The following is a 22,460-nucleotide window of genomic DNA, read 5'->3' as shown; positions in this document are numbered from 1 at the left end:
GGAGCTTAGACCCCAGCCTTGGGGATACCTCCGTTTCCCCAGACCGCTCCAAACTGAAACCCCCTCCAGCAGTCTCACCCAGCCTCCCCCCGGCTCCTCCTCCAGCCTTTGTCCAGTTTCCCAGGCAAAGGTGTCACCTGGCCCCAACCCCCCTCCTGGCTCAGGTTACAGGCTCAGGTATAATCCTTCAAATGAAGTCACCCCCTGCAACAACCATGTAAAAGAAGCAGTGAGAGATAAAAAGGCATTTTTTAAAAAGTGGAAGTCAAATCCTAGTGAGGTAAATAGAAAGGAGCATAAACACTGCCAAATTAAGTGTAAAAATGTAATAAGAAAAGCCAAAAAGGAGTTTGAAGAACAGATAGCCAAAAACTCAAAAGGTAATAACAAAATGTTTTTTAAGTACATCAGAAGCAGGAAGCCTGCTAAACAACCAGTGGGGCCCCAGGACCATCGAGATACAAAAGGAGCACTTAAAGACGATAAAGTCATCGCAGAGAAACTGAATGAATTCTTTGCTTCAGTCTTCACGGCTGAGGATGTTAGGGAGATTCCCAAACCTGAGCCGTTCTTTGTAGGTGACAAATCTGAGGAATTGTCACAGATTGAAGTGTCACTAGAGGAGGTTTTGGAATTAATGGATAAACTTAACAGTAACAGGTCACCGAGACCAGATGGCATTCACCCAAGAGTTCTGAAAGAACTCAAATGTGAAATTGCGGAACGATTAACTACGGTTTGTAACCTGTCCTTTAAATCAGCTTCTGAACCCAATGACTGGAAGATAGCTAATGTAACGCCAATATTTAAGGAGGGCTCTAGAGGTGATCCCGGCAATTACAGACCAGTAAGTCTCACGTCAGCACCGGGCAAATTAGTTGAAACAATAGTAAAGAATAAAATTGTCAGACATATAGAAGAAAATAAATTGTTGGGCAAAAGTCAACATGGTTTCTGTAAAGGGAGATCATGTCTTACTAATCTATTAGAGTTCTTTGGAGGGGTCAAAAAACATGTGGACAAGGGGGATCCAGTGGACATAGTGTATTTAGATTTCCAGAAAGCCTTTGACAAGGTCCCTCACCAAAGGCTCTTATGTAAATGAAGTTGTCATGGGATAAGAGGGAAGATCCTTTCATGGATTGAGAACTAGTTAAAAGACAGGGAACAAAGGGTAGGAATAAATGGTAAATTTTCAGAATGGAGAGGGGTAACTAGTGGTGTTCCCCAAGGGTCAGTCCTAGGACCAATCCTATTCAACTTATTCATAAATGATCTGGAGAACGGGGTAAACAGTGAGGTGGCAAAATTTTCAGACGATACTAAACTGCTCAAGATAGTTAAGACCAAAGCAGACTGTAAGAACTTCAAAAAGAGCTCACAAAACTAAGTGATTGAGCAACAAAATGGCAAATGAAATTTAATGTGGATAAATGTAAAGTAATGCACATTGGAAAAAATAACCCCAACTACACATACAATATGATGGGGGCTAATTTAGCTACAACTAATCAGGAGAAAGATCTTGGAGTCATCGTGGATAGTTCTCTGAAGATGTCCACATAATGTGCAGCGGCAGTAAAAAAAAGCAAACGGGATGTTACGAATCATTAAAAAGGGATAGAGAATAAGATGGAGAATATCTTATTGCCCTTATATAAAACCATGGTATGCCCACATCTTGAATACTGCATACAGATGTGGTCTCCTCATCTCAAAAAAGATAAACTGGCATTAGAAAAGGTTCAGAAAAGGGCAACTAAAATGATTAGGGGTTTGGAATGGGTCCCATATGAGGAGAGATTAAAGAGGCTAGGACTTTTCATCTTGGAAAAGAGGAGACTAAGGGGGGATATGCTAGAGGTATATAAAATCATGAGAGGTGTGGAGAAAGTGAATAAGGAAAAGTTATTTACTTGTTCCCATAATATAAGTAGGGGCCACCAAATGAAATTAATGGGCAGCAGGTTTAAAACAAATAAAAGGACATTCTTCTTCACACAGGGCACAGTCAACCTGTGGAACTCCTTGCCTGAGGAGGTTGTGAAGGCTAGAACTATAACAGGGTTTAAAAGAGAACTGGATAAATTCATGGAGGTTACGTCCATTAATGGCTATTAGCCAGGATGGGTAAGGAATGGTGTCCCTAGCCTCTGTTTGTCAGAGGGTGGAGATGGATGACAGGAGAGAGATCACTTGATCATTACCTGTTAGGTTCACTCCCTCTGGGGCACCTGGCATTGGCCACTGTCGGCAGACAGGATACTGGGCTGGATGGACCTTTGGTCTGACCCAGTATGGCCATTCTTATGTTCTTATTTCTGCATCCCGTCCTGAGGTGACATGTACTCAGTCAATATGGGGATAGTTGAAATCCGCCATTATTATTGTAGCATTTCACAGTCACTATCGCCATCCTGGTCAGGTGGTCAGTAATATATCCCTACCGCTATATTCTTATTATTAGAGCATGGAATTACTTTCCATAGAGGTTCTATGGTAGAGTTTGATTCATTTAAGACTTTTACTTCATTTGTTTCTACGCTTTCTTTCACTTATAGTGCCACTTCCCCACCAGCACAATCTGTTCTGTCCTTCCGATATATTTTGTACCCTGGTATTACAGTGTCCCATTGATTATCCTCATTCCACCAAGTTTCTGTGATGCCTATTATATCAATATCCTCATTTAATACGAGGCACTCTAGTTCACCCATCTTATTATTTAGACTTCTAGCATTGGTATATAGGCACTTTAAAAACTTGTCACTTTTTAGCTGTCTGCCATTACTTGATGAAATTGAATGGGACTCTTTCATTTGACTGTTTCTCATCAGATCCTACCCATATTTCACCATATTCCATCCTCTCATCTTTACTAGGACATAGAGAATCTCCATTAATAGATCCTCACCTAAGGGATGTCTCTGTCCGAACGACGTGTTCCTCTGCACCTCTCGGCTTTCCCCAGCCCTTAGTTTAAAAACTGCTCTATGACCTTTTTAAGTGCCAGCAAACTCGTTCCATTTTGGTTTAGGTGGAGCCCATCCTTCCTGTATAGGCTCCCCCTTTCCCAAAAGTTTCCCCAGTTCCTAATAAATCTAAACCCCTCCTCACTATACCTTCGTCTCATCCACGCATTGAGTCCCCGCAGTTCTGCCTGTCTAATTGGCCCTGCGCATGGAACTAGAAGTGGACCTGGAAGCATTTCAGAGTTGCGGGATGAGTCCTATTAGATCCTTCACTGCTCCTAGACATTCAAGTAGCAATGATGACAAGAAATGTCTTCTTTCAGCACAGATCATGAGAAAGGCTGCCTTTTGTTCTCAGAAGAAGGCCTAGCTATGTTGATCCATGCTCTTGTCACCATCAGGTTGGACTGCTGCAATGCAAAGTATACGAAAAGTAACATTTACATAGCAATTGCAGCTAGTGAATATGCAGTGGCCCGCGTCCTAAGTAGGACATGCTTCAAACACCACATAACACTTCACTGTCCACATCCCACAACTGCTCACCTTACTGATTCTCAATCCAAGTCAAGGCACCCGTTCTTACCTTCAAAGACATCAATAGACTAGACCTATCCTCTTTCTATGGTGGCCTTTCTTTCCACAGAGTGCTGAAGTAGCTACAATCAACTGGGACAGTGTGACCAAAAGCACACATACAAAAAAATCAGAGAATGGATCAAGGCACTTTTAGTGGAAGTCCCAAGTCAAGCCATTTACCACCAAGAATCAGGCTGAGCTTGTGCTGAATTTTGGACATAATGCAAGATGTATTTCTCTAAGCATGCTTCTTCCCACCAAATAAGAGTAGTAGAAACACCTACCAAGCAATGGTCTCCTCCGAGACAGGTACCAATCAACTAAAATAAGGGTGGTGTAGAGCATTTAGACCCATCTTCAGACAGAAATCATTGTGTATGTTAAGTTTCAGAGTAACAGCCGTGTTAGTCTGTATTCGCAAAAAGAAAAGGAGGACTTGTGGCACCTTAGAGACTAACCAATTTATTTGAGCATGAGCTTTCGTGAGCTACAGCTCACTTCATCGGATGCAATGAAGTGAGCTGTAGCTCACGAAAGCTCATGCTCAAATAAATTGGTTAGTCTCTAAGGTGCCACAAGTCCTCCTTTTCTTTTTGTGTATGTTAGTTGTGTAAATGGCACCTAAGCAGCATGGAGATGGGTGCAGAAGATGGGTGCATTTTATATCAGTTAATATCAATGCTAATATTATCTTAATATGATCTAACAAAAATGTTTTCCATTTCCATAGATCCTCCAAAGCATCTCCATTGTTTTACTCTCATATATTGCTGCATGTTATTGAAGTAAACAGCAGTATTTAGGAATAATGAGCAAATTCATCCGTCATCATCCATGAATCAACAGACTTACAATGGAATCATAAATAGACCTACACCAAGGATTAATGCTGTTCAGATTTTCTAGAGTCAGGCAAAGTAACTGTCTACTCACAGATAACTAAAATGTTACACTCCTAACAGTAGCATATGCTCTCATGTTCGCTGCCATAAGCCTCATGTAAGCTGGTAAACTGCAGCATCTGCGGGAGGAGAGAGAGATTTTCATTTTTAAAAAAGGACAATTTTTAGCATTTTAAATAGGCAGGGAGAGAATATAGCTCTAAAAATGTTATTCAGTCGTATGCTGACTTGACAAAAATTGGAGAACTTATCTCTCTCTCTCTCTCTCGAACACACACACACACACAGAATCTGGTTCTCAGTCAGAGTGAATGCCATCACAGCCAGGGCAAAGAGAGGCCTGCTAGCTTGGTTCTTATGAGTTATTCTGTTTTATACTATTCTATATAGGTTTTTATACTGCATTCCTCACTGTAGAGTTTGAGCCCTTAGTGCATTAGCAATGTGACTAATATCCATCACGTGTTTGTTCATGTCTAAATCAATCAATGCCTAGTGGGATTTTCAAAACCACCTAGACACCTATTAGCATCATTATGCTCTTAAATACATTTAAAAATCTGTCCCTAAGGTCTTTGGGGAAGGGATTAGCTTTTCATTTTTGTGTTTACAGGCCTAACACAATGGGGACCACCTGATCCCCAGATTGGGGCCTCTCGCCAAAACTGCTATACAAATAAGTGAAAATAAAAGTTTGGAATTACTTTCAGTACATGCCTATGAGAGTCACACTGCTATTACTTTAGCAATGGAATTGGGGAAGTTTGCAACAGGCATTCTCGGAAACTAATATGACTACAAATATAGTGAAAGACAAGGTGGGTGAGGTAATTTATTTTACCGGAACAAATTCTGTTGATGAGAGAGACAAGCCTGAAGAAGAGCTCTGTGTAAGCTTGAAAGCTTGTCTCTTTCACCAACAGAAGTTGGTCCAGTAAAAGATATTACCTCACCCACCTTGTCTCTCTAATATCTGAACCAACAAGGCTATAACAACACTGCATTCAGATCCAGTGACAGTTACATTTTTAGTCATTTGTGTATTTTCTCTGCTTTTGGAATCTTACAGTCTTAATTTTCAGCAAAACCACTGGTCTGTGTTCCTGATACCATCCATATATCCCTGTCTATATTCTCACAAAGGAAAAAAAGTCAACCAGCCATCCAGCACCTGGAAAGCAATCTACCCCGATAGATCTAACTATCATTCTGCCTTGACAGACTGTCAGTCAGACTGCAACAGATTGGTTCTAGCTGCTTAAGAAAATGAAGGTTTTTATTTTAAAACTGTTCAAAGAGCTCTGATCTCTCTTTACACATCACATAGTATTACACATTTGTGTTATAATATACACAGTTGTAACATCACACATTTTTTGAAGATCACCCATTAATCTGTTGCCTCCACAAGTAACATTTCAGTGTCTTTGGAGTTATTCATGCCCTTCTGCAGGTCACTCAACTGATGTGACTGAACCTAGGTTTCAAAACGCATACCAATTTTTTTTTATTGCTTGCCTTGCGTGTAAAGAATACCCTATTTATTAGTAACAACTCAAGTGGCAACTTCTCTGGTGGCATCAAATACCACATGAGAAATCCCAAACTTGCTTGCAAGCTGCTTACGTTTGGATCAAAAGGAGAGATATGTCAGGTTCAGAAATTGGAAGTGGGATTATTTCTTCAATGTACAGAGCGGATCAGTCCTGTTTCCTTAACGCAAGGCTCAGCAATGGGAAATGTGACCTTGGAGAGATTTCCTGCAGATTTAACTGAACACCAATATTCCCAAGATTCTATAGTCCTTAAATGCTGCATAAACAGTTGCAGAAGAATGAGATTTCAGACTAGTGGCAATGTTTGTCTTGAACAAAATACCTTGAATTTCACTCAAGTATTTTATATTCAAGGCACAAGTTATGACCCACATATTTCATTAAATCTATTTAATTTATACCAAACTCCATTGCCTTTTTGTGTTTCAAAATTAATATTTCGTATGGGAATAAAATCCAAAGAAGAAGAAGAGAGACAGATTTAGGCTTAATCTTTCTTATTATTTGATAAGAAGGATTTTCTGAGTAAAGGTACAAGTCATTTGTAGTTCTGATCACTCTAGTATGCTGTTCCTTACCTCAGAGTAGAAAATGTTTTAAATATTTAACAAATCAGACTAATTATATAGGATAATTGAATCCTTAGTATAAAGCCTGAGAGATTTCATTTTTCAAATGTTATTTGCTGCTGATGTGAATACCAGGTGGAGAGATAAAAACTACAGACCTGTTAATACTAAGAAGACAGAAAAAAATACTTTTAGTTTTGAGGAAAACATTTGACTCAGGATATAAGTTAATTATTAAGTTACATTCCTCTCTCCACCCCTGCAAAAGTTATTTTAATTGCTACTTTATGCCAAATGTGTGTTTTACTTAAGAGCAGGAATGACATTCTATTTGAAGCAATACTTAATAGAACTAAGAGTTATTCAAGGGGAGTGTTTTATTAATAAAGCATTTTCTGGTAGAATCATCATATCACATATATAATATTTCACAGGATTCCTGAGGTAACCTTCAAGTAATTTTACAGAGAGAAGGAACAATTGGAACTTCTAATCCAAAGTGTTAAAAAAATCTAATGTTGGGATAACTTTTGTTTTTTAAATGCTAAGTGATTTTATTCAAGCTGGTGGAGACGGGGGAGGGGGGGAGAATTAGTAAGAGCTATTTGTTACCATGAGAGCTGCCATTTTTAAACTATTATGAATATTTGCATACATTTACATGCATTGAAAGCAAACCATTCAGAACAAACAAGGTTCACTTTATGAAGACAAACTTGCAACGTATGATTGAGTGACAGCACAATGGCTGATTTAAACTTTATTAGTCTCCTCCATTCATTGACTATTTTCTGATGACAAAGGGTCATAAAGGATGTCTTAGGTCTCTCTGGCCAGTTTTATTTTATTTATTTTTTTGATAAACCCTGTGGCTGCCATTGTTGAGTGAGAGAATGTACTGAGCAACTCTACCAAAACCTCAGATGCGGTCTCTGATCTTTAATAGGCAATGCTGTATCAAGCTTTCCAAAATACTGGAATAAGCAGGAAAACTGGTTTAGCAAAAAGACTTACATAGTTCTGATAACCAGTTCAACATTAAGACATGTCTGCATGCATTCCTAGTGCCTATGACAATAGCAACACTTCCTTTCAGACTAATAGGTCCTGAGCCCCATCCTTTGTCTGCTGATTAACTGCTCTATTCATTGACCAGACCACTAATTGCATGCTTCTTATAGTTACCCTACATTACTGTAAGAATTAATGAGACACAATTACAGCTCCCAGAAATCTCAGGCCTAGCCAACTGCAAAGCACTCCAACTGAATAAGAACTCCCCAAGAATAAAGAGAAAAATTCAGTCCATTGTTCACAGGAAGCAGAATGTTTTTTGTTAAAAAATTGTATTTATTTGAAGCTGTTTCATAATTAGGCCCTGGAGAAAAAAGAGAGAGAGAGAGAGAGACTAGAGAAAGGACTTGGGAACCAGCATTCATTGAGAAATCACAGTTCATGCTCAGAGACACACAGACACTTCACATATGAGAAAAAACACGAGGAATGTAGTGCATGAAAAATTAGTGTTATGAATAATACAAACATATACAGCGAATCAGTTGTTTAAACAGAGCATGGGGAAAAGTAAGTGAATAATTTCCAATCCTACATTTGTCCAAGGTACCTGAAATATGTGCAATTTAAACAAAAATGTGACAGGTCACAGCACTCGTGTTTACACTTAAGGGCTGTTTTTATTATCCCAGCCTACAATCTAGCAGGCACCAAGACCTAAGGTCATTAGCCATGAAATAAAGTCAGGTGGAAGCACTGGCTCAGTTGAGCATTGTACATGTGGACTCTTCTCCTAAATGTTGTCAGGTCTTGAAAAGATGGACATGACTATTAAAGAAACTCTGGGCACCTTTAATTTGTATAGTCAACAGCAAGAGATATTCAAGGTCTTGATGCCCTGGCATGTGTTACATAAGGATTATATTCATGCACATTAATGGTTCTTGAACAACTTCTCCAATACACTAGGAACAATCAGTATTTTTCTCAATGTTACGCTAATGATGTCTTCTCCTTCCACCAATTTATCTTCAACATATTTTCATAAGATTATCTTGAAGTTATATTTATAAAGTTCCCTTATTCCAAAGTCACTGGATGTTTAAGATATAGCTTAAATATAAACACTAAAATTTTAAAAGCCCCAGTAAATGCCTCTCAACATACAATGCATAACAACCACCCAGAGATCACAAACAAAGAAGGATGTTCTATGCTGCCTTGTTCCAGAATTACAACCTTGGTCAGAGAGCATGCTGTCCCCTCCCTCGTAGAACTGTACAGAAGAATACCCACCAGTTACAACCCCATTAATTGTAGTGGTGGCTTAGATTTGTGACAAAAAGGGTGTTCTGATGCCATCACATATTAATATCACCACAAAACTCTTTCTTCGTGAAGCAGATTGTTCTCACCATGGAGTACTGAATCATGAGTGGGAAACATGGTACCAATATTAGTGGAGCATCTTCATGGCTACTGTATAAAGGTCTGCAGTACCTCTGTCTCAGGATGGGAGTCATTATTCTCTGACTCAGAGAGCTATGATTACACTAGAGGCAAGCTGTGTTATACCGCATCCCTGGTGGGGCCATTGGCAACAAGGATCAAACCTGAAAGCATGAGCCTCTATTGCTTCAGTTAAAAGACCCAGCTGTATTACCCTAGGCTGTAGCTGGCACATCAACCTCAGTGTGGCCCAACCACCAATAGAGGGGGACAGAATGCCACACTGAAAGGGTGTGAGTAGCCTGCAGCTGCAAGTTTGACAGCATTATTTTAAATGGGTCTTTTTGGAGGGCTCACCCTAGTGGTAGAAGAGAAGTCCCATGTCCATATACTGTATTACTATCTCCTTGGTCCACACCTCTCTGCCTTTCAGGACCCAAATACAGGACAAGGATAAGGGACAGAAGAAATGTGTTCCTGCAGAAGGCTCGAAGTGATGTGAGGTTCCTTCCTTTAGCACAAATAACATTTTCTGTTACCTCAACTTCAGCAGTCATCATTTTTGATGCAAATAGTATAAGAGTAATAGTAAGCTAACACAAACTTTGTGTGGGCTTAAGGCAAGACTGATTTTTAGTGAGGATCAGCTTCCATACTGAGAAATATTGTGGAGACAATCCTGTCTGCTAGGACGGCTACTAAATGCCAAATTTAAGGCAGTGGGTTAGACATTTTGAGAACGTAATTCCATCCACCTAAGACTGACCTAGAACATCTTGAAGAATGATTTTTAAAGATACTTGTGCATGCTGCAACTTGAGGCCAGAAAAGGTCTCCTAGGCCTGATTCTATCTCATTTACACCACTTTCACATTGGTGCAGTTTTCACTTAACTGGGGTTACTCCTGATTTACATTGCTGTATGTCAGCCAGATCAGAATCAGCCATAAAACTGCAAAGCAATGGGGCAAAAAATGCTCCTGATCCTGCAACTAATGGTGTGTGAGCTTAACTTTCTGCACACAGCTGATTCAGTTAAATTCAATAGACTACCCATGTGTGTAAAGTTAAGCACATGTGTTAGTGCTTGCAGGATTAGAGCCTATTTCCTAGTAAACTATTGATCTAATCCAAGAATTTATCTACACTAGAAAGCATTCCACCAAACCCTTTCTAATGTAGATACATTCCTGAATAGATTAGTAGTCTACAATGAAATGGACCCTGAGCCTGCATACACTAACACCCACAGTTAACTGGTGTATTTATACCAGGAAACCCTTCTTGTGAAGAGCAATCTTATACGAGTAAAAGTTGCCAGTATAGCGTATATCTGTTCCTCGAGTGAAATAAACCATACTGGCAAGAGGACTTTTGTTGACATAACTGTGTCTACACTAGATCTTTTGCTGGCATAGCTGGTCACAAAAAATCATATCCCTAACCTTCATTGTTATGCCAGCCAAGCTTAAGTATAGACCAGGCCAAAGTGTTTCAGCTATGAGAAATCAAGTTCTGTACTAGTCATGAAAGTGAGTCTGCACTCTACAGCCCCTCATGACCTGAGAAACCCTAAGCTTTCTAAAAGATCAAATCACATCATCATGTTTTCACCTAGTGTAATCTCTCACCAGCACTGAGGTTAGTATATACTATTTTTACCACTTATAGAGCAGGTGGAAATACCAAGGCAATCTGCAAGCCAGTTCTAGACCACATTCACAGCTAAGTAGGATCATTTATACTCCAACAAAATTATAAAAAGTGAAAGTATTGGAAACCCCAGAATTTTCCATTTTAATGTATGGTAGTTTTTGGATTAGACTAAAAACCAATTCTGAATATGTAACTATTGAACAGTTTCTCATTTTAAATCAGCTATGGTTGACTTTCGCAAGGATGACTAGATAAATAGATTCCCTTTATTTAGTTCTATTAGGTGCCTGATATCATGCCACTTTTGAAGGAAAATAAGCAGACTGATTGATACAATATGGAATTTTTAAACCTTGCTAGAGCTGTAAGGTGGAAGTTACTGTTATACATTGGCTTCAGAGACCAGATTGTTTTTAAATACAAGATTTGCATGTATATTCACAGGGCTAGAGTGTGGCATTTAGCAACAACCATATGGCTGAGTAGCAGCCTGGGCAGAGCCTCAGCACAAGATCTACAGGAGATTATACCTCAGAAGACACAATCCTCCCACATAGACCCAGAGACTGCGGACAATGCTGTGCAGTTCTTTAAACCAATCCAATGTAATCCTCTCTTATCTTCACTTCAGGATTCTATAAAGGTAGGGAAGGGACATGGTGCTACCTCCTTCCTACCCCCTTTGAGGTGATTTATGGAGCACAGGGATTACAGCTGTCCTTAGGCCTTACATGGAGTGTGCAGTTGGGTGAGGTAGAGGGAAAGCTCCTTAACCACCTTTCCCTTCTTTCTTCCTTGTGCCATACAAGGCCTGTGCATAATCTGGCACATGTCCTTCAGCAGTAGCCTGGTCTTTTGGATGGTGCCCGAAGGCTTCATGAGCTAGGACTCAAGACTAAGCAGCATGTTTTGTAATCAGAATAACAATAATCATGAAAACAACGAGGAGTCTGGTGGCGCCTTAAAGACTAACAGATTTATTTGGGCATAAGCTTTTGTGGGTAAAAAACCCACTTCGTCAGATGCATGGAGTGAAAATTACACATGCAGGCACCAAGACATCAGTACATCAAGAGTTTCCCTGGTGCTACTGCCTAAGATCTGTGGCACACAAAGGTGGAAGCACCATAGTGGCCCGTGATGCAGGATTAATGCACTTGCAGAGTTTCCATCCCACATAACCTACAACTATGGCCAATAGATGAGACTTTCAAAAAGATACTCTAGTGTAGAATTTGAATTTAAAATCCACAGTATATCAGAAAAGTAGGAGCAATAGTGAAACAAATCTCAGGACTATCTAAAACTCAGAGTTTTAGTGTGAGGATATCTTCCACGTTTACTTCTACAAGACTCCCAGTCTTTCTCCACACACAAAATGGTATATACATCAGCAAATGGGAAGGGAGAGTCATAAAACCCAAAGATGGCTTGGGCCACAGTACTCTTGACGTAATGTATTTCCATGTTATTGATTTGTTCTGAATAATTCCAAATGAATTCTGCCTATTGTAGAAGTACCATAAGAGAACACGTTTCAACTATAGCAAAACAGCTTAAGAAACTTTGGGCATACCAATAGCAGAATTAAGATTATTACAGGGCTTAGCAATGCACAAATTACAAATCAAGTTGCAGTGAAATTTATTTCGTGATACTGTGTATTTCCCTATAACATAGTTCCACTGTACATCTACTATAAAAAAATTATTCCAGGTCACTGAACTCTAAAAACAAAAATGGTGGAATGACAAACCTCATGACGGAAATCCACTATCTGCAGAACTTTCCTGAATTGAGATTATGTTCATGCATAAGTCTATAATATATGCTCCTCCGAGCAGCAAGTTGACCTTTCCACTCTAGATCCCATTTCATATTTGCCATCCTTAGAATAAAAAAACCTCAGAATATACCATATTCGTTTAGTAGCACAAGAAGTTTGTACTTGTTGGACACAGGTGATACTGCTAAATTTATATTATAGTTGGTGCTAGAGTTCAATAGAGAAGCTTCCAGCTGAAACAGACAAACTATACAGGAAATATTTTATTTTGAACCCTAAATTCCATTTTATCTTACCTCACAGGAAAATCAGTAGTTAACACAGGAATCCATGACACTGGTTTTTGGAATTTGCCATTTATTTGCAGTCTCTACTTTCACACTGTCTAGTACTTAACTGTCAAATACTACATGAGTTTAAAAAAGTTAGACGTTCTTGTCTTATCACAGAAATGTAAAAGTAAACAGTATAAAATTATATTTCCGCTAGTTAAAATTGTAACAAAAAAAATTAGGGCTCTGCCTTATTTTACTTTTCCCCAGAATATATAAACTCTTGTGATTAAACTTTTCACCTTTCCAAGTAGCTGACTGTGTATTCCTGCACAGTGGGTGGTTTTCTCGGCAGACATATTGACTTGGAACAATATACAAAGCAGAAATCCCTGAATGGAATTTATGGCTAAATTTAACCATGCATATTTTTTAATAAAATTTGCATATCTCTCTTGCAACATTAAGAGAGAAAAAAAGTCTAAATTCAGTTAATTGTAACACCATATTGCTTTGTCAGAGAGAAATAATATGAGATTTGAAGTTATAATTTCCATATTTATTGATGATGTGTGTGAAGGGAAATCTGTGCAAATATTCCTTGTCCTGCCTTAAAGAGATTTCAAGAATAAGAGCATATTAACCTTTCACATGGAGCTTAGATATGGAAAAGGAGCTTCTTCTACTCAAAAATGACTTAGAGGACAATTATAAAAGTGTTGATGGAGAGCCTCTGGAGTTCTGGGAAACGACAGCTCTAACCACTTCATCCCAGAACCACCAGATTATATTAATAAAAAGTTAACTTGTTTTGAAAAAAATGTTTTTTTAAACCTTTCAGGCTAGTGTTGAATGAAAAGCCTTTCCCACAAACAGGTTAATCAGTGTCAATTTCTTGACACCAGGTTTTTCTTTGATACATTGCCACAGCACCTCTCTACATTTTATTCTTGAAAGCAATTTAGCAGACAGTAATCAGTAGCACAAAAATTCTCTCCTTCTCCCCCCCCCCTTTCTTACTGTTTGCTGTGTTTTAAATAGGGCTCTTCCTATGCACCAACTGACCATCCTTTAAAGCCTTCAAAATGAAATTTGTAGTTCTACCAACATAAATGTGCTTAATATCAGGCGTGGTCTACACATAAAATTTAGGTCAACATAGCTACGTCAGTCTGGGAAGGAAGTGAAAGATACACATGCCTGAGAAATGTACCTATGCCAACCTAACCCCCAGCATAGGCACAGCTAGGCTGACAGAAAACTGCTTCTACCGACCTTGTTGCCATCACTCAGGGAGGTGGTGTCCCTACACCAACAGAGAAAAAACTCTTCCATCAGTGTAGGCTGCATCTACACTATGGGGCTATGCCAGTATATCTACGGCATTGTAGCTATGCCTCTACAGTTTCCTTAGTGTAGACATAATCTCAGCACAGCTATTCCCACATAAGAAGAGGAATAAGGCACTTTTATACCAGTATAACTGTGGACAGACCAGAGCTTGTACTGGTATAACTTCTTTGGTTAAAAAAAAGTCATCCACCCATCAACAGTTATATCTGTACAGAAACTGTATTTAGACCCAGCCTTAACTCTTCACTGCTGATCTCCGCTCCAACATTGTCTGCTCTCTCCAGCCTGGTCTACACTTAAAGACTACGGCCAACATACCTATGGTGCTCAAGGGTGTGAAAAACTCCACACCCCTAAGCACCATTGCTATGCCAACCAGACCCATGGTGTAGACGCAGATAGGTCAATGAAAGAATGTTTCCTTCAACCCATTGCTCAGGGACATGGAGTTCCTGTAGTAATGGAAAAACCTCTTCCATCACTGTAGTCTGAGTCGAGACCAGGGTTCTCGCAACAAATTTTTGGGTGGCCTCAGAGTGCAGTCACCAACTCTTACTGGTGGCCGCACTGACACCTTTTTCCTAAAATACTTGATTAACTTTAGGGGGGGGAATTAAATATACACAGATTCACATCCAAATCATTGTAAAGTATATTTGTAAGGTTTTTCCTCAGACTCAACAAAAATAATGCTGGCTTTCTGCTTCTTCCCCCCCAATCCAGAACTTCGTAGGTCAACTTAGAGAGAATCAAACAGGTTTTAGACCACTGAGATAATGTACAGACCATATTGTTACCTGGGAGGCTGTGAAAAGTGATAAGTGATATTAACAAACATACAAGTATCACTTTTCACAGATAGCTAGTAAGTCTGCTGTGAAAAGTGATACTTGCATGTTTGTTAATATCACTTTTTTCAGCAAGCCCCAGGACTCATTAAGCCTTAGATGTGGGGGCTGAAGGAGGAGGCAGCGGGGGCCAGAAGCGATGGTGGGATGGATGCAGGGCCTGGGAAGGCAGCGGGGGCCCAGGGCAATGTGGGGGATGGATGCAGGGCCAGCATAGGTGCAGGAAGTAGAGATGAAGGGGGTGCTGCAGCACCCCCAGGTTTTATGCGGGGCTGCTGGCCCCGCACCAGGACTCCACTCCGCAGCTCGGGTCCTGGGGGCTGGCCCCATGTCCTGCTCCCCAGCCATTTGCTCTGCGCCCAGGGCCCTGCTCCCAGCCCTCCGCCTGGGACTTCGCTCCCCAGCTGCTGGACCCATGCCCCGCACTCCGCTCCCCAACCCCGCACCTGGGGCTTGTGTCCTGGCTGCTGGCCCCACTCCTCAGCCGCTGGCCCTGGGCCTGTGCCGCCAGCACCACTCCCCAGCTATTAGCCCAGGGCCACATTCCCAGCCCCATGCCTGGGGCTCTGCTCCTGGGGCCCCAGCTGCCAGCCCCACTCCCCAGCCACTGGCCCCTGTCCAGGGCCCCGTGCCCAGACCCCCACTCCCAGGGCTCCACTCCCGGGTTCCCATGCCTGGTCCTCTGCTCCTGGCCCCATGCCCACCCCTAGCTGTGGCGACAGCCTCAGCCCCCTTACCGTGTCCGGATCCGCCCCCTCCCGGAGACACAGCCCTGCTTCCAGCCTCAGCTCGCGGGGTGGGGCACAGACAGGGGTAAGGGGACTGGTTTTCGGCACCCCCACTACTAAAAGTGTTCCAGTGCTACTGGGGGGCCAGTGGAGTCAGCAGGGGCCCGGGGCAATTGGGGGGATGCATGCAGGGCTGGGGGAGGCAGAAGGATCATGGAGTGAGGGAATGGATCCAGGGCCACAAGAGGTAGTGGGGCAGGGACGATGGGTGATGAGTCCCACTGTGTGGCGGAGCCAGGGATCAGAGCCTGCTGCCATGCAGCCAGAGCTGTGGGTCAGCGCCCAGGGCTAGTGCCTGCTGCCACACGGCCAGAGCCCGGAGCTGGGCGCCAGAGCCCAGGAGCGCGTGGCTGGAGCCAGGAGTCAGCGCCTGCTGCTGCATGGCCAGAGCCAAGGATCGGCGCCCGGGGCCAGCTCCTGTCACCACGTGGTCGGAGCCCAGGAACAGAACTGTGGGTTAGGGCCCACTGTTGTGCAGCTGCAGCAGGGGATAAGCGCCAGGGCTAGGGCCGTGTGGCTGGAGCTCAGGGCCAGCGCCTGCCACCGCACGGCCAGAACTGGGGGCTGACGGAGGAGGCAGCAGGGGCCAGAGGTGATGGTGGGATGGATGCGGGGCCTGGGGAGGCAGCGGGGGCCGACTGAAGCTCTGTGGTCAGAGCCAGGGGTCAGCACCTGCTGCCCCAGGGCCAGAGCCAGGGGTTGGCGTCCAAAGCCCTGTGCTTGGAGCCCACTGCTGTGCGACTGGGGTTGGCGCCTGTGACCAGCGCCAGGGCGAGTCAGTACCCACTGCCACACGGTTGGAGCCCAGGGCCGCACAGCCAGGTTCCTGAAGTCCCACCGTTGGTCTAGACTGTGGGGTCAAACTGTAGCTATTTCACTATAGCACCAGTAGTTTAGACATGACTTCCCACTGCTTAGCTGTTTTACTGTTTGCCAAAATTAGACCTAATCCTGCAACAGGATGTGTGTAGACAGGACTCACATTGAGGAAGTGGAAGATTGTGGTACACTTTTAAGCTCCAGCCACAAAATAAGCTCCATTCACGTGGATCATCAAAATGAGACATTGCTCTCAGCAGATTGTGCAGATGTTCAAAGTGTGTGCGTGCCTTTGTTCATTTGTTATGTGAGCTCCACAAGTTTGGCTTCCCCTTGATTGAGCATCAAGGTACTCATGGACTCTGCTTGGGCTTAGCTCTTTCTGGACTAAGGAAAAGAAAAGTGTCAGTATGTGCCAAATGCCACCCATCTGAGTAATCAAAATAGCATATCATTCCCAGTAAATTGTGCAGTTTTGTGACCCACCTTCTCCTGTCTTATGTGAAGAACTGAAATAATCAACAATGTTGACATTTAAATTATCATTATTGGACATCTCAGTTAACATCTCATGCAGATGAATGGGGCAGCTCAAACCTCTCAGAGTTGTTGTTCAAAACATCCTGCAGACTCGCGGACATCTCTGCATCTGTTAACCTAAAATGTGAACCAAGTGTTTCTTCACAACTATAACCACTATGGATTTATTAAAAAATGAAAGGTGAGATTATGGAGAACAAGGTGTCATCTCTCTCCAGATGCAAGGCATCATATGAATCCAAACCCAGCTGCAAGCAGAATCTACCATCTGTGCCGTCCTACTGAAGCCAGTGAGATTCCATACAGACATAAGAATCTTCCCACGTAGGTTCCACTGCAAGATCAGAACCTTACACTGTTACAGGAGGGATTTTTGCCAAGCACCATAGACACATAAGGCGCTACACAGATAACCAAAGGTAGAAAGTCATTTTATTCTGCAAAAGTGCAAAAAAAATTTAGTGTGCAATCTCAGCAATACAGTGCATTTAAGTGGAGGTCACCATGAAAATCATGTGTGCTTAGATCTTGCCTTACCAAGGTAGCTCTCCTTCTTAAGAAAAAAGTTAAGTATGGTAACCGACAAGGATCCAATTAATCAAGGTGCTGAGAGCCTCTCGAGATGTGCTTAGTGCCCCTCTGCTCACATTGAAGTCAATGGATGTTGGGGCCCTCAGCTCAGGGTTTGGCCATAGATCTCCAAACATCAATTCCTAAGTAGAAAATGAACCGAGCAGTTGGTCATTCAAATCATAAGCTCTATGTACGGACAGTAATGAGTTAAAGATTAATTGACTTACTAGGTGTGTACATGGTCACTTCATGGGGCCACAGTCAGGAAGACAACAGATCTTCTTAGAGGATCTTGGTCCACCTGAAGCTACGTAGCAGGTATGTTGAATGTCAATAAAAGCAGGAGGTGGTAAATGGAAGAAGATGGGAAGTTATACAGAGCTTCAAACTGATGCTTTGTGTCAATAAATGCGAATAAACTGCTGTCTTTCAGTGAACTAGTTTAGAACACATGTACAGATGGGCTGATTTTTTTCTAAAATATTTAACTCCAGCTATCAGGGTGGAGGGCTGGGGTGAGGAGTGTTGTTTCTTTCTTTTTCTTTCAAGGACCTGATCCTGCAACTTTTATTCATGCAAGTTGTCCCTTTGAAGTCATTGGAACTACTGGCATTAGTAAGGATTAATCACATATGTTAGGGTTTGTAGGATCAAACTCTCTATTTTTTACTTTAAATTTCAGTAGTGACAGAAAGTTACTAACCCATCTGATCTATGCGAGATGAGTTGGTTAGTCCCAGTCCAGTTACTAGTGAACAGATGCTCACATTATAATCAACTACCTTGTCCACAATCCTTGCAAGAGATGGAAAGGACTGGACAGACCTGGAAACCTAACTTCCCTCTCACCTCTTGACATTATCCCTCCAAGTCAGGGTTACGGCACATAAGGGATGTGAGGAATGTTGCACTGCTATTGACCGTGCTGTATCTGTTCTCTAGGTTTGGATCTCTATTGTCCGGAAACTCAGAATTTAATGTTAAGATGTATTTACATTTTAAATTATTTTAAGGACCTGTAAACACCATTTAGTCTTTTGTCTTTCAACCTGACAGATTTTATGTACTCTAATTTTTCCATAAACAATTATTACCTTGAATAAATATCTCAGTGCATAGATGCAAGCCACCGAGAAGATATAGACCCACTACACAATTAACTGCCATTTCAAGACTGTTATCAGAAAACCTCACTCTTACAAGTAGTCTGTTAGGAGAATGAGGAATTCCTTTTTAAGCCATACTTCCTCCAAATTGCAAGGGCTTGGTGTCCTGCTAGAACTACTTATCTGGAATTTTGCCTGACGATGATCCTTCCCTACAATTATTATAAGAAAGTATAAAGTAGTACTAGGAAAGGAGGACTATTAAAATAGTTTCTAGTCACATTGGGCAGTAATCATTCAATACATTATAGTTTAGAATTTGAAAGAGAATAGATACAAGCATAAGCTCTCCTTCTTAAATCTCATGATAACAGCACCAAGTCTCCTCATGCTATAGAAAGTGTGGTCTCTAGGTAATGGATGTATTTATTTCAAGTTATGAGAAACACTTCTAAAAGGTTTAAGTATAAAACATTTAGTTCCATGCGCCAACATGTAAGCACAGGCATAGCTTTACTTACACGTGTGGACCAAAACGGGACGATGAGGCTACTCAAGGGCAGAACCTCACTTTTAAGATTGCCAATCTTATGAACAGTTAAACCAGGGGTCTCCAAGTCCCGGCCCACCTGAGGCCTGAGAACCTCCCCAATGTGGCCTATGGGGCTGCAGCAATTTTGGGGCTGGGTCTCTCCCTTAGCCCTGCCTGCTGCCCCCAGGTACCCCCTCCCCCTCCCACGCACGTCCCCCAGGCGATTTAAAATGGCCCGGGGCCCTGCCCACCATCGGCAGCGCAGTGGAGCTGAGCAGCTTCCTGTGTGCTTCCTCCACGTGGCTGCCAGCCCCTCCCTGCGGCCCTGGGGCAGGGCCGTGCCTCCACGTGCTGCCCCCGCCCTGAGCGCCCTGCGGCCAATGGGAAGTTGTGGAGGCGGTGCCTGGGGGCAGCAGCACGTGGAGGCCCCCCAGCCCGCCCCGCCTTGGAGCCCCAGGTAAGCACCGTGCCCCCGACCCCCTCCCAGAGCCTGCACCCCCATCTCCTCCCCACATACCCCTTCCCAAACTCCCTCCCAGAGCCTGCATCCTCTCCCCCTTCCCACATACACCCCCAAGCCCCAAACTCCCTCCCATAGCCTGTACCCCCTCCCCTTCCCACACACACCCTCTCACCCCCAAACTCCTTCCCAGAGCCTACACCCCTACCCCCTGCCCCAGCCCAGAGCCTGCACCCAGCACCCAAAATCCATCCCAGAGCCTGCAGCCCAGATCCCTTCCCCCACCTCCACCCAAACTCCCTCCCAGGGCCTTAGGAAGGTGGTGGGCGGAGTTTGGGGGGGGTGGGTTCTGGGTAGCATGAGTGACATTATTAGCCCACTGGGAGGATTTGAGGACTGGCACTGGCCCTAAGGTAAATTGAGTTTGAGAACCCTGAGTTAAACCATTTTTCCTGAAGGGGACTGGGGAGGGGAGAAATAGTCAGATAATGGAAATGATGTTGATGAGGAAGTTGATATCCCCCTACCAATGCCTTGGTTCATTGAAAATCACTTTGCAATGGTTTGAAGGACAAAAAAAAAAGCAATGCATTGCACCATACTGCAATTTATGCACCGTACCTAATGGAATTTTGAGATGTTCCATTTCTGAACTCCTCAATCCCGAATTACTTCATAAAATAGGGAGCTCTACTGTGTGTATATATAAAGCTTTACTTACATTGTTGTTTGTAGGTTTGGGGCCTTAAATGCTTGCAGAAGGGTACAAGCATGGTATTGCTAATGAAACAAGAACAGAGAGCTACAAGTATGTTGTGTTTGTGACACAGTAACGGTGATCCTCTAAGAGGATGAGATGAAAAACAACTCAGAGGATCACAATGATCTTGCATTGAAGAAATGACACATGCTTCTGGTTCCTTTGATAATACTGGACAGAGTCTGCTGTAAAAAGAAAAACTGAACTGATATTACATCACTCAATCCTCCTTGCACGTTGACATTAGCATAGTTTTGTTTTCTTTGGTTAGGGCCTGATCCAAAGCCCACTGAAGTCAGAGGGAGTGATTCCGTTGACTCCAATGGGCTTTAGATCATAGTCATAATTATATATTAATACATGTAGTAGGTTTTTAGACATTGTAACTAAAGTTGCAAGATTTCTGTAACAGTGAAAAGAAACAGTGAACAAGATACTTGAGATACAAGATTTGCAATAGTTTATATTCATTAGAACCAACTATATTCACTACGTTATCATTCTTGTGAGGTTTATGCCTTCCTCAAAAGCATGTAGTTTTCATGCTGGGGGGATTAGGAACATTAGCTAGATCAGGAACCTCTGTTTCTGAAGATTTAATTCTGCTAAATATCGATGAATAATTCGTTGCCAAATCCTGGATTAAATCTTTGTCTCATACACCACTCTGCTTGGCCATGGGACAGAACTACATTTATGTTGCTGATATTATCTGTTACCTATATCCATTATTCAATCAGTGCAATAGCTTATATTTGGTATCTGAACCCATTCAAAAAAGCAAAATTGTCACATCCCTTGAAACAGATGTGTTGGTAATGCACACATCACCAGTCAAAGTTCGGCCAATTGGGAACTAGCATTTTGAGATTTGTAAAATGCTGCAATGGCAAGGAGAAGTACAACAAAGTTGAATGTAGCTGGAAACGGAGGCAGATGTCATATCAGTGAAAACTAAACAGATACCCTAACAAAGGAAGAAACCCCCTACAGGCTCACTCAGACAATCTGAGTCTGTGGAATTAAGAAGATAAAATATAGGGCTGGCCAAAAATTTTTGGTTGAAACTGTTTTTTTTTTTTTAATGGAAAATTTGGTTTTCAGCTAAACAAAATTTTTCAGGAAAAGTGTCTACTTGCTAAAGAATGTTTATTTTTAATCAAAAAAGCCAAACACCAATAAGCTGAAATATTTTGGCTGAAAACGGACCTAGTTCAATTTAGAAATACTGCTGCAGTACATCATGGGAATTGTAGTTTGTTTGCTTCATGTACCCAGTTTTCTCAGTGGACTGAGCTGTTCAGCTGGGTAACATCCCCATGATGCAACACAGTTAGGAACTCCTCCAATGTACTACCTGCCCTCTGCAAGAGAGGAGACCATGGAACATCATCATGGGAGATGTGATCAGACCAGGGATCCTGGCCTTTGGAGAAGGGGAGGCATCTAAATTATAACTCCCAGGAGGGACTGCACAGCATTTCCAAAGGGAGATTTTTAAAATTCCAACAGAAGTTTTCAGTATTCCAGTTTCCACCAAAAAATGTAAGTTTTCCATGGAAATTTAGAAAAAGTTCAAGTTTCATTTTCATCAAAATTTTCTGTAGAAAAAATGATTTTGACCAGCTCTGGTAAAATCCCTTTCACATTGACATTCAGGCTTTAGGATCTACTACAATAGCTCTCTCCACCTGCGTGGATTTCCAATCACTTTGCGGCCTGATTCAGGAAAACAGTGCCGCTTAGAAGTTTTAGGTACCCCATGCCTGCACACACAGAAAGGTGGTGGTAACATGAAAACAGAACATTTGTATGCTGTGACTTAACTTCCAACTTAATTTAGGCCTTGTGAGGGCTGCACAGGTCTTTTAGCATCCCCTGTGGGAATCCTGAAGCCCTACTACACCATACCCAAGGGGCATCCCT

At 42.2% G+C, this 22,460-nt stretch overlaps 1 long non-coding RNA gene across 2 annotated transcripts in view; it reads right to left on the bottom strand.

Annotated features, from left to right (window-relative positions):
• Positions 1–17,890, bottom strand: part of LOC141983268 (uncharacterized) — a 72,819-nt gene extending 54,929 nt beyond the window's left edge. Inside the window, exon 1 of one of the 2 annotated variants that reach the window (XR_012638332.1) lies at positions 17,641–17,890. This is a non-coding gene — a long non-coding RNA (uncharacterized LOC141983268). Of the gene's footprint in view, positions 1–4,484; positions 4,537–17,640 lie in introns of those variants that run through there. The other variant, XR_012638334.1, reaches the window with a different exon arrangement.
• Between the last annotated feature and the right edge of the window lie 4,570 nt (positions 17,891–22,460).

The sequence above is a fragment of the Natator depressus genome, chromosome 2, assembly GCF_965152275.1.
Source record: "Natator depressus isolate rNatDep1 chromosome 2, rNatDep2.hap1, whole genome shotgun sequence".
NCBI lineage: Eukaryota > Metazoa > Chordata > Testudines > Cheloniidae > Natator > Natator depressus.
The sequence above is the reverse complement of the archived record's forward strand: the minus strand, read 5'-3'. Positions and strand labels throughout refer to the sequence as shown.